Source organism: Canis lupus, chromosome 34 (genome assembly GCF_048164855.1).
Source record: "Canis lupus baileyi chromosome 34, mCanLup2.hap1, whole genome shotgun sequence".
NCBI lineage: Eukaryota > Metazoa > Chordata > Mammalia > Carnivora > Canidae > Canis > Canis lupus.
The window spans coordinates 28,292,819-28,306,103 of NC_132871.1; the positions used below are offsets into that span (position 1 = coordinate 28,292,819).

At 40.9% G+C, this 13,285-nt stretch overlaps 1 long non-coding RNA gene across 1 annotated transcript; it reads right to left on the reverse strand.

Moving 5' to 3' along the window:
- Positions 1 to 5,336: 5,336 nt before the first annotated feature.
- On the reverse strand, positions 5,337 to 12,836 carry LOC140624090 (uncharacterized). Its single transcript, XR_012023627.1, has 3 exons — positions 11,777 to 12,836; positions 7,707 to 8,169; positions 5,337 to 5,529 (listed from the first exon to the last, which is right to left on the reverse strand). It is a non-coding gene; the product is annotated as an uncharacterized lncRNA (long non-coding RNA).
- Positions 12,837 to 13,285: the final 449 nt, after the last annotated feature.

Genomic DNA, 13,285 nt, shown 5'->3' on the forward strand with positions numbered 1-13,285 from the left:
AATATTAATGCCTTAGTTGTGGAGAAATAAGCCCACTTCTAACTATTACCTTGAAATGAGGAAATGTGAGAATTTTCAATAAGACAGTATTAAGTTAATAGCATAAAATTAATTTCTTTTTTTTTCAGAGAGGGAGATCAGGAGAGGGGCAGAGAAATATACATAACAATACAAAAAATATGATACACCAATGTTTATAGCAGCATTATTTACAATAGTCAAAAAATAAAAACACCTTAAGCATTCACTGACAGATGAATGGATAAACAAGCAGATTCCAAGCCCAGCATGGAGCCCAAGGCCACTCGATCCCAGGACCCTGCAATCATGACTTGACCTGAAACCAAGAGTCAGTTGCTCAACCAACTGACCTGCCCAGTTGCCCTTGGCACAACACTAAATTTTACATCTCTAAATCATTTGGAAGTTTGGTGAATCAAGGAGATACTTCTCTTTTCCAGACAAGCATTAAATATGCCATGTTAGTCCAGGGTTAAAGAACTGAACACATACATCATAAGAGTTACCACTTCAGGAAATCCTGTGAAAGCTATTTGAAAGGCATTTTTTTAAAGACACAAAAAGATGGGGAGGAAGAAATGAGATAACAGCGACATGCTTTTGAAAATTAGAAAATAGGTGGATGAAATCTGACTGATTTAACAGACCTAACAATAAAAACTAAGCTGTCATGGGAGAAGCTGGGAATTCCCATTAACACAACAGAATCCTCAGAAGGTTAAGAAATGGTAGCACCAGATAATTGTGGAACTCAAAGTGAAAGAGGCAAGGTCAGTACTGAAGGACAGGGTAAAAATCAATGGAGAAGCAATTATCTCTTTAGATTCTCAACTCCACACCAGTAGGAGACTGACTCTCCCAATCTTGGGTAAGTCCATGGTTCTATTTTGGACTCAGAGAGGCCAGGCACAGTTGAAGATTGGAATATTCTATCGAAAACATCCCCTAAAACCCTTTCCACAGTCAGTTCCTCCCAGGACACTGGCAGCCAGATCTCAACCCTCTATGAAGGAGATAGATGGACTTTTCTCGGGTAACCTGTCCATCCCAACCAGAAAGACTTAAAAATACTGCTAATAACGATGCCCAACACACAGCCTTCCCAGACTACCTTTACTTTACAGTAAAGCTCAAGGTCAGGAAGTCCCATATACATACATGCATTCAGAGCTCTGTATCGGTTTTCAGACTCTCATTCTTTTTTTTTTTTTAAAGATTTTATTTATTCATGAGAGACACAGAGAGAGAGGCAGAGACACAGGCAGAGGGAGAAGCAGGCTTCATGCAGGGAGCCCGACGTGGGACTTGATCTCTGAATTCAGGATTGCGCCTCGAGTGGTAGGCAGATGCTCAACCACTGAGCCACTCGAGCATCCCTAGACTTTCATTCTTAGTCAAGAGTAGAAAATCAAAATTAAAAGACATCTGAAAAAAAAAACAAAACACTCTAACCTGGAAAAGATAATAAAATAAGCTAGCAAATAAATGCAATTTAGAAGAAATGAGTAACATGCAGGGAGATATAAATTTATATATATATGTAATATGAATATACTATACACATACACTAACATTCATATCTTTAGAGAATTAAGATTTCATAGCCTTAAAAAAAAGAACAAAATATAAGTGGAACATTCAGAAAACTCCTGAAAAATATACATAACAGTACAAATAAAAAATATGATACACCAATGTTAATAGCATCATTTACAATAGTCAAAAAATAAAAACACCTTAAGCATTCACTGACAGATGAATGGATAAACAAAATGTGGTATAGACATACAATGGAATATTATTCGGCTTTAAAAAGGAACAAAAAAAAAAAAAAAAAACAAAAGAGGGCAGAAAAAAAAAAAAAAAAAAAAAAGGAACAAAATTCTGATATACACTGTAACAAGGATGAGACCAAAGACATTATATCATGTGAAATAAGCCAGAAACAAATGGACAAATATTGTATGATTCTCCTTAAATGAGGTACTTATATTTACCCACATCATAAAGACAGAAAATAGAATGGTGGTTGCCAGGAGGCTTGGGGAAGGGAGGAATGGGGAGTTATTATTTAATGGGCAGAGAGATACCATTTTAGAACATGAAGAAGTTGTGGAGATGGATGGTGCTGATGGTTGCACAATAATGTTAATCTAATTAATGTCACTTAACTACACAAAAATTGGCTAAAATGGTAAATTTTATTATATATATATATATATATATATATATATATATATATAGACACCATAAAAATAAACCAAAAATTTAAAGTGCATAAGAATGTCAGTTAGGGGGTACCTGGCTGGCTCAGTCAGTGGAGCATTTAACTCTTAATCTCGGGATCATGAGTTCGAGCCCCAGGGTGTAGAGCTTACTTAAAAAAAATATATATATATATATATATATATATATATATATATATATATATCAGTTGGGAAATAAAGTTGAGAAATTTTCTTTAAAAGCATCACAAATTCAAATATATATACACTTGCATATACTTGCGTGTGTGTATATATATATATATATACATATGCATAGACATACACATACATATACATGTACTTGAAAAAGAGCAAAAGGGTAAAAAGAGCATTCAAGAGGAAATCATTAGTGAAATAATAATAATTAGTGAAATAATTCAGGAAAATTATCCACAACTATATAACATTCATTTCCAGATTGAAAGGCCTATCCAGCCAGTGCTCAATATAATAGATGAAAATAAAATCACTCAAGGCATATCATTAGAAAATTTTTAAATACCGGTGTCAAAGAGAAGATCACAAAGGTTTCCAGAGAGGAAAAAATGGGGTCAGAAATCACAATGCCATATTATTTCTTAGCAGTAAGACCGGAACAATGCCTACAAATTTCTGGGGGGGGAAGTATTTCCCACCTAAAACTCTATTGTCAACCAATGGGAGGGAAGAATATAAAGACTTTTCAAAAATGCAAGATCTCAAAAAATTTACCTCCTAGACAATCTTGCTCTCTGACTATTGGAAGATATATTGTGAGGGAGAGAGAATGTGTGGTTGTGTGTGTGTGGGGGGGGTGGGGGGAAGAGAGAGAGAGAGAGAGAGAAGAGAGTGAGAGAGAACACTAAGAAAAAGAGGATTACGCGGGCTAGAGGAGCAGGGGATCCAACATGAGAGAGAAGCCCTTGACGAGGAGGATAGGATTACAGAGTAACTGCTCTTTACCAGGCATACAGAGCGAACTCCAGACTGGATCTCATCAGACAATTTTTGGCTGAGGACAGTGCAGGGCTCTTTATAGCCTCCTTTCCCTCTACACAGAACAGATGTGCATAGAGAAAATTAGTGGAATTATCACTTTAAATGATGATGGTGTATGAGGCAATAAAAGAGCATGTTCCTAACTTAAATGGTTACACTGAATCCTTTCAGCCATTTTTGCAAGAGCCTTCTGTTCCTGGTGGACTACAGTACATAATTAAATACTAATCTGACTAAACAAATCAAATTCTCCTATAGACACATTCTTGCCCATACAGAGTATGTATGTGCCTGTGCTTCTGTGTGTGTAAAATCTCTGAAAGGATATATAAGAAGCTGGAGGCCTATTTGCTTCTGAGGAAAGGAAGAATGTGGCAAAGAGGGTATGAGAAAGACATATTTTTCAAAATGCATTCGTTTATTCCTTTTGAATTTTTTATCACAATTCAAAAATGAAAAAATTATGTTCCTTAAAAGAATTATAACATATAGTTTTAACCAAGAAATTAAACTTCTAGAGAGTTTATGCTAAAGAAGTACCTGTCCATAGGCAAAATGATGTACGTATAGGGATACCTTATAGGAATACTTAGCAAAAGATTGGAAACCACTTAAATAGCCATTCATGTGGCACTGGCAAAATTTTATATATATATATATTTTTTTTCCTAGAACGGAATAGTACGCAACCAGAAAAAAATTACTAAAAAGCCTTATATGTACCGATACAACACCATCTCCAAAGTAAGTTGTTAAAGGAAAATAGACAAGCTATATGCTTAAACACATATGTGTGTTCACATTTGCTTGTATATACATAGACTATCTATGGGAGAATATAGAAACTTTTTATAATACTAGGTTAGCCCATTAGAACGGATGGCAGGGGAACACAGACATGACAGTGTTTATTCTCTGTATATAATTTTGTACCTTTTAAATTTTGACCCATTTGAATATGTTACCTTTGACAACCAAATTGAATCATAATTTTGAAAATGTGGGGCATTTTTAAATAGCCTAGATTATTTTCATCTCGATTCTTTCTTTTTTCTCTATTGCAAAGCCAGTATGAGATCTTTTATCTAATAATAACACTCTGGTTGTAGTTCTGCAATGCTTAAGAAATAAAATCTGTTACTCCTGCTGGGATCAGAACAGTTGTCAGCATATGTGGGCAGCAGTGGGTGAAGAGTTTTTGAATTTAAGGCATATCAACTAAATACCAAAGTTGAATGTATTATAACATCATTGTTGATCTAGGAGAAAATTTATATTAATGACATGTATGAAGACGTCAGTGGTGTACTTCTCCGCAATATAGATGAGGACAAGACCAGCTTTATGCTATCCATTCAAACACGACAGACAAGGCATATGAAAAGAGAGGGATAATTGGAACTCCAGACTGGATTTCAAAGCTGCGTCTGGGCCCCTTTTCAATGGCATGACTTACTGGGATGCATAAAGGGGCATATTTTCTGGCTCTTCCTCTCTCTTCCATGTGTTTACAAAATCAGCCTGCATATTAAAAAATTCAGGCATGAACTTAACTTCACAGAAGACTTTTTAAAATGCTATAAATAACTAATTTTCAGGAAATGAAGTGGGTCATGTATGCTATTAAGCCCCTGATAAAGATGAGGTGCAGAGGTGAAGAGCTCTGCCCAAGAATTAATCCACTTGTATCCAAAATCTGTATTCACTGACCCCATCACTGTCTCCATCTTATCACCATTTCTCTCCACCCAGATTCATTTAAGACTGGAAATCTTTGATGGTATTCTAGAATTGTTAAAGAAGCATAGCCTTTTGATCATTATGTGAACATTTTTCCTAAACAAAATAGACAGATTTTCAAGGACATCACTGCTTCTACTGTGGTGCCATCTGTCTCAATACTGAAAATTTGTGTAATCTTTAAATGGGTAAATCTTTAAACGGAATCCTTTTAGCATGGCAAGTGACTTGAATGGCACCTCTTACCTAAACAAATATCTATTAGTTTTGAATACCTGAGTTGCCAAAGGAAAGGTGCAACTTTTCAAAAGAAATCCCGAGGACAATAAACAGGTGAAAAGAACGCTTTTTTACTAGAGGTACTGGTGGAGCACTGGTCATGGGCCAGCACTCTTTAGAAAGATAGGCATGGTGATGCGATGTAAGGGAGGAGAACCAGACCAGAGTAAGGAAGCGGCTGGTGGCAGGAGACAACGTTGTTGTAGGTAGCTGTCACCGAAATCCAGGTAAAAAGTGATGAAAGCTGAAACAAGAGGGAAGAAATAGCCAGATTTGAGGGGAGCAGGGGAGGCTTGGTGAAGTAGTATTTCACAGTAGAATGGACAGGAAGCTCTGATTCCTTTGACAAAGAAGGTTTTTCAGCCCAAACCCCCAACACCCTGTCCCCCTACCCCACCTCCATGTCTGCTCCTGAGTCATCTGCTCTTCCACAGCCCTTTTGGGATCCTTCTCCATGCTCTTTCTCAGACCACTACTCATTTCCCCTTTCCCCACTACTGCCAAAGTTGGGACCACAACACAATGGCCTTGGGGAGATGCGATGTACAGAAGGTTATAGTAGCCACTGCTGTTGTTTGCCTTGATTGTCCCAACCCCACCACCCTTAGCCTGTATAGGGATTAATAACAACTAAAGGTCAGAAACAAATGAAGAAGAAGAAAAAACAAACAAATAAAAAAGAAACAAATGAAGACAATTACAACATAAAGGAAAGATTAAAAACTGTTCACTAAACTTCCAATAGTTCAAAGGATAAGAGAAACAAATAACTTACTGTAAAATATTTACATAGAGATCCCTAAGAGCATACTCTGATTCCTAGCTTGGCTCCTTGTCTCAAGGCCCAACATTGTTGACTTTTGCCTTGGACAGCACCTTCCTTCTTTGTTGCTCTCCAGTTATAAATATTTACTGCCTTACACTCTATTAATGATAGTTTAATCTCATGGAGGGTTCATCCCTCTTTCCCAACCAGTGCAACCCACAGGTTATCATTTGCAGCAATACTTTCCCCAAAAGGTTGAGTCAAGTAACACAAGTCTCTAACAGCACAGTCCCTAGAGTGTTTGCATTTCAATTTTTGCCCATTTGTAGCAGTGAAGATTTGCCATCTCATTCTTCTTGATCACCTACTGGGTTCTACACCATACATATCCCTCAAAGGCAAATAATAATTATCAAAGACAAGTTAAATTAAAAAAAGAAACACTTCCCCAAATATAATCTGTACTAAGTCTACCCAAAATGGAGACAACTAGCTACATTTTTACATAGAGTTATGTCGATTCCCACTTTGTTCATCCTCCTCTTTCTAACCATGTCCAGATTCCTATAGGTCTGTAAGAAACAGGATGCATTACTGTAACCTTTTCAAGTGACAGCAACTCTCTTCCTACACAAAGATGTTGAAATCATGGAATTATTAAAGAGTATGTCTAGGAGTGTGTGTGTGTGTTTGTATAAAGTGGGTGGAGGGTCTTTTTCCAACTGTAGTTAGCTTGGCTCTGTTACGTATCTGACTTCATGTGCTATTTGAACTGATATTTTGGTTCTTGGCCGTAATAAAATATTATCTAATCACAAATATTGTGTAGGTGTGGGGAGCAAACAGATAATGCATAGGAAACAAAACACTTAAAGAGAATAGAAAAATATTAAATTTAAAGGAGAAAGGAAAGGTAGCCAAATTTAAAGAACAAGAATTCTTAAATTTCATAATATATTGCTATATTTATGCAAAAGTAAAATAAAGGGTGCTATCATATGATGAATTCTAATGAAATTTAACATTCCACTCTCTTACAGTTTATAACTTTACAATTCCTATTATTGTGACAAATATTTTGATCACAAGTGAACTCTCAGGTCTGGGTTATAAAAATGTATAATTCTTTCTGTTTCTACATTCATTTATTTCATGTACTCAACTATTTCCACTATTCACAAAGAATAGTTGGGGAACTATTTTTAGTTGGATAGGACTGGCTGCTAGAGGCAGGGTGTAGCAATAAAGAGGTGAGAGATATATAGGGACTGCTATGTTTCATGTTCTCCTGTTTCGACCATTGAAATCTATGTTGTACTGATCGAAAGGTTTAATGTCTCTGGGGTAGGAAGAGTTTCATTCTCCCTGGAAATTTAACCAACAATGGGCACTTCCACTTGATTTTGACATGCCACTTCCTATGTGATCATATTAAGTACCCCCCCTCCCTTGCCCTGCCCAGTAGCAGTAGAGGAATAAATTAGTATTACATGGTATGCATGCACTATTAGTCATCAGGTAACTTCTGTATTTATGTCCCAGCACCAAGGCCTTGAAAAGCCATTAGGGACAAGTGTATCAGTTGGGACTCTTTCCAATGCAGTTGACAGAAAATTCAATCTTGACTTTAGCTAAAAGTGAACTGATTTACTCACATAACTTGAGAATCTGGTGATAGGTTTAGCTCCAAGAATAGCTTGATCCAGGCTCAAATGTCTTCAGCACCCAATTTCTCCTTCTCCATCTCTTGGATCTACTTCCTCTGTGTTGGCTCTATTCTCCAGCAGACTCTTGCTGTGTGGTGGCAGTTTACATCTCTCCATGTTGAAGTGCAGAGAACAAAAAAAAAGAGAGAGATCCTTCCTGGTGGCTCCCACACAAGTCCTGGCCACTCATTGTGGCTACCTGTGTGCTAATGGTCAATGGAAAAAAAGGACTAGTATAATTCCTGGTACAGATGAGTGAGGTCCAGGGGGTATTTGTGCAATGATTTGTCTCCCATGATACACCTGGATGCTAGAAGCATGACCTCATAGACTCCTCTGCCAACTCCTGATTCTCTTCCTGGGGAACTTCTCCAGTATCATCTCCCAGCTCTGTGTTTCTTCTCAAGAAATACTGATTTAAAAAAAAAAATACTGATCATTCTGTTTCTCTCTCCCCTTGAATTTATTTGCCCAAGAAAATCCTTCTTCCAGTTTCAAGAATATCCTTTTCCTTTTGAAGTTTCTTTAAGATATTTAGGCTATGTCCTGGAATTTTTTTTCCCCTTGAAATTTCAAGATTTTATAAAACAAAGCCAGAAATACTCAGATCACTTTTGTTTGCCCTTCCTTTTGCCTCTTTCTGGCTATGAATAACGAACACCCAGAAGGAGACCTGTTTACAGGGGTGGAGAGGGAGGAGAGAAGCAGTAGTAGAAAATACAGGGAGAAAAAAAGATGTAGAGATTATTTAGATTTTGAAATATTATCCCAAGGATCCACATACACGATATTCCAAATTAATAACACAGAAAGTTTTTTCTTTCCTTTCTCTTTTCTTCTCTCTTTCCTTCTCCCTGTCTCTCTCTCTAAGATACAAGGGGACAGAGAAACCACTGACAAATAAGCTGGTGAATGAACTCGGCCTTATAGAAGATGTGTGTTGTAAATTAAACCTTGGCAGGTATTATATGCCACCTCTCTTTTTAGCATGGAATTTATGTATCAGGCTCAGCTAAGTATTGGCCCTGTTCTGACTAATGAACAGTAAAACAGTTTAAAAACAAAATTTTAAGAAATTTTCAAAAATTCTTCTGAGGACTGGATCCTTCATTAGCACAATAAAAAAATTTCTAGCAAATGAAGATGAAGGAATAGTAGATTTTCCCTGTATATCAGTCAATAGTGTCTTTCACTAGGATGTATGGAGTCAGGCTTCAATCTGGAAAACAGAAACTGCTCTAAGTACTCAACACAGGGAGAATTTAATTCAAGTAATTTGTAAAACAGGTGACAGAAACAAAAAGAGGACAGTGATTTTTCAACAGGACAAAGCCACCCAAATACTAGAGGAATAAAGGGAAAAGGCAATGTTACTGGAACCCAAGGTCAGAGGTCCTGAGGCATTTGGCAGGAACGAGAGCCTGGGGGGCAGGGTGGGATGTCCCCCTGCTCTGGCTTTCCATTGGTCACACGTGTGCTGGCAGGCAGCTCCTAAAGAAGGGAGGGAAACCATAGCTGGCTGGATCGGCCCTCCTGTGCTAAAGACAGAGAAGGGGAAAGAAGCAGGAATGGATCAAAGGGCTATTAGGTCTAGGCCCTGAACCCCACACAAGGAATTTGTTAAAACTCACTGTTCACAAATCCTGCTTTGATGCTATAATTTTTACTGGAAGAAAAAAAGTTGTTTGCAATAGATGCCCATCAATGAGTTACCAAAGTGTGTGCAGTTTGGGGTAAGCCATTAAAATCAGGACAACCTTGGGTGCCTGGGTGGCTCAGCTCGTTAAACATCTGACTCTTGATTTAGCCTCAGGTCATGATCTCAGGGTTGTGAGATCAAGCTCTGTGTGGGGCTCCACACTGGGTATGGAGCCTGCTTAAGATTCTCTTCTCTCCCTTTCTCTCTGCCCCTTCCCCTCTCCACCACCTAAAAAATAAAATCAGGGCAACCTTATCAGAAGGGCTGATTATGTATTTATGTGCATTTTTTTAAACTATGTTGGGATTCCTGTTAATTTTGCTGATTTTTTTAAAACTTGTTTTAGATTTTTTTTTTTTTTAAGATTTTTATTTTTTCATGAGATGCACAGACAGAGAGAGGCAGAGACACAGGCAGAGGGAGAAGCAGGCTTCATGCAGGGAGCCCGATGTGGGACTTGATCCTCGGTCTCCAGGACCAGGCCCTGGGCTGAAAGCGGTGCTAAACCACTGAGCCACCCGGGCTGCCCTATTGCTGATTAAAAAAAAAAAAAAATTATAAGAACACTGCCTGCCTTGATTTCTTGGTTTTTTAAATTCAGAAAACACCTAGGTCTATAACTTTGGTTGTTCCTTGCCTTTCATTTGGAATGTTGAGAATCCCTCATCACTTTTCTTGCTAACCTTCTATTTATCCATTTGAAAGTTGCTGAGATTTGCGTATACTGTAACTTCAATGATATTTTCTGAAATGAATTCTATCACCAAAACTATACTGCATAGGATACAGCAAATATTTGTGTTCATTCCTTTGAAGCCTCAACCTAGCTGGCACAGTTCTCTAAATAGAGAGCAGGATTAACTGAGTAATAAGGCAAGAGTGCACAGTAGTTTCTTTAATAAAATCTTCAATACTGTTACTGTGAGGAGTCTTTTAAAAAAGATTTAACCTCAGGTAGACAGAAGTGTCAGAAATATTGAGAAATGTCCGTATTCTAAAACATCCGCTATGTTTAAAAATTGTAACAAGCTTTATGCTATCAAAGAGATCCAATGAAAGATCTTCCATATTTTCATTCTTTTATATCACAAATTTCAACGTGGTTGTTTAGGGGGTTTGTTTGTTTGTTTTTGTTTTTCCTTTTTATTTTTTAAGGAAACTGGTTGTTTCACGGTATTTCTCCTGTGTTCCAGAGCTAAGCTCCCACAGCTCCCCGCCTCATAAAATTTGGACTTGTTTCAGTTTTAGCCTAATTCTCATTCTGTTAAATTTTTAAGGGTAAGGGTAACGGAAAATGGAACTTGCCACATTAAAAAAGGATAAGAAGGGGGATCCCTGGGTGGCGCAGCAGTTTGGCGCCTGCCTTTGGCCCAGGGCACGATCCTGGAGACCCGGGATCCTGGAGATCCTGGAGATCCCGGGATCGAATCCCACGTCGGGCTCCCGGTGCATGGAGCCTGCTTCTCCCTCTGCCTGTGTCTCTGCCTCTCTCTCTCTCTCTCTGTGACTTTCATAAGGTAAAAAAAAAAAAAAAAAAAAAAAAAAGGATAAGAAGGAAGCAAAAGAGTTTCAATTTAAAACTATGTGAGAAGCTAGAAGTTTCAGGAAAGTAATAGTAAAAGAAAAATACCTCTTTGTCAGCTACAGGAGAAAGAACTTCAAGATGAAATCAGAGATATGAAACATTTTATGGGAAAGAGAGACAGATGTGCTTTTGGAACCGGGAAAATACTGGTTAACTTTTAGTTGCGATCACACTTCGGTGGTGTCTACGTGAAGCAAATGTTTTGGCTCTAAACTTGTTTCTGCCTTTTTTTATGTTTTCTGCCTTCACCAACCTGGAGACAGAAGATGAAGGCGGATTCTGACAATGCTGGGGATCAAGCAGAAGAAGACGTGCCTGGCTCATAAACACCACTCACTGATAAACAAGTTTGTGTGTTTCAACTCAGAACCCCTTCCTAAAAACTATATAAGCCAGATTTGGGGGTAAAATTGGAGACAAGTGATCCTAGTACATTTAGTTACTCATAATTCATTCACTTGTGGGAGAGCACATGGTGTTGGAAAGGCCCTAAGACATCATCAGACTGTAATTATGTCTGCTGTCATGTAAATGAAGCATGTAGTGACAACTATTTTTTCCTCTTAAAATAGTTTTAATGATATAGTTGAATTCATTCTTTTTCTGAAGTGGCCCTAATATATCTTCTTTTTGAAAAATGTACAAAGTAAAAAATTGTCAGAGGACCAAATTATTGTATATTTGGTTATCTTTTTTCCATGAGACACAGGTACTCATATCAACAGCTTTATATACCTGAACACAATGTGTCCTTTTAGCATCCTAGAACATTAGCGTGGAAAGGGTCTTAGAAACCACACTTTCTCCATTTGGAAGACCAAGGAACTGAGGCGGAAGGTGACGCTGTAATTTCTGCAAGGTGGCACAGAGAGGCACAATGAAACCTAATGAAGACCCAGATTTTCTCGTCTTCCAACTCCCAGCCACGTGAATCCCTCACAACCTCATTTTGTCTTGACTGTAAAGCGACCACCATTTCCTCGGCGCTGTTAAGTCCCTCTATCCAGGCCAGGTCACTTAAAAACTTCATTTCCATCGACAAATGACATATCAGCATCCCAGGAATTTTCGAGTTCAGGTATCTGAGACCTCTTGCTCAGCAGGAGCCAGTCTAGCCGGTTAGTAGCCGGTTCCAAGGAAACAGACGATGTGCGGCGCGCGTGGGGCCGTCGGGGCGCCAGCCGTGGTGGGCCTGGGCAGGGCGGCGGGAGGGCAGGAGCCGGAACGGCAAGTGCCCGCACAAAATTTACCTAGAGAGAAAGTCCCTTTAAGTGTAAGCCTTGATGAAACTCCAGAACCTTCCACGATGGTAGACTTTGGGAAAATGCAAATGTGCTGTGTGCAAGGCCTGTGCGAGTTCGAGGCCACAAAGGCCAGCGCCCGAGCCCGCGAGCCGGGGGGCGCGCTCTTGCTGGGGGGCCCGGGCGCGACTCCAAATCCAGACAGTCGAGATGGCCCCGGCTCCGCCACCACCGCAATCCCTAAAGCCGGTGGGGTCTGAAGAAGGGGAGGCTACGATCCGCCCAGAGGGGGATGGATGCAGGCGGAAGGCCGCGGCGCGCACTCCCGCAGAGGCTTCGAGGAGGCCGCGTCGGGACGCCCAGCACGGACGGCTTCGGTTTGGCTTCGAACCGAGGATCTGCCCACAAACACATCCTACCTGTGCGAGGGCGGGTGTGGGCGAGCGGGGAGGCCGGGGCCCCCGAGCGGGGAGGCAGGAACCCGGCGACCCCGGCCCTGAGCCCGGGGGCTGCGCTCGCCCCGGCCTTCCCACAGCTTTGACATGTCAGCATGGGGGGGGCGGGGGGGCGGGGGCAGGGGAGGAGGAGGGGAGGGGAAGGGAGTGTAAGGGAGGGGAGGGGGAGGGGAGGGAGGGGGGAAGGGGAGGGGAGGGGAGGGGAAGGGAGGGGAGGGGAGGGGAAGGGAGAGGAAGGGAGAGGAAGGGAGGGGAAGGCAAGGGGAGGGGAGGGCGGGCGGGCAGGGCGGGGGCGCGGGGCTGCGGGGCGGCTCCTGCTTGCCCCCGCGCCGCGCCCCGCGGTCCCTGGAAGGCCGCCCGAGCCGCCCGGCGGCGGGTTATTTATAGCGCGGGCTGCGCGCGTCACGGAGCCCGGCCCGGCTGACGGGGCCGCTGACGCGCTTGGCCGCGGGGCCGAGTCCGCGGGGCTGCGCGCCGGGCGCCGGCGACAATGGGCTCGTGTGTGTGCAGCTGCCGCCGCCGCTGGGGGTCGGGGGAGGGGGCGGGCG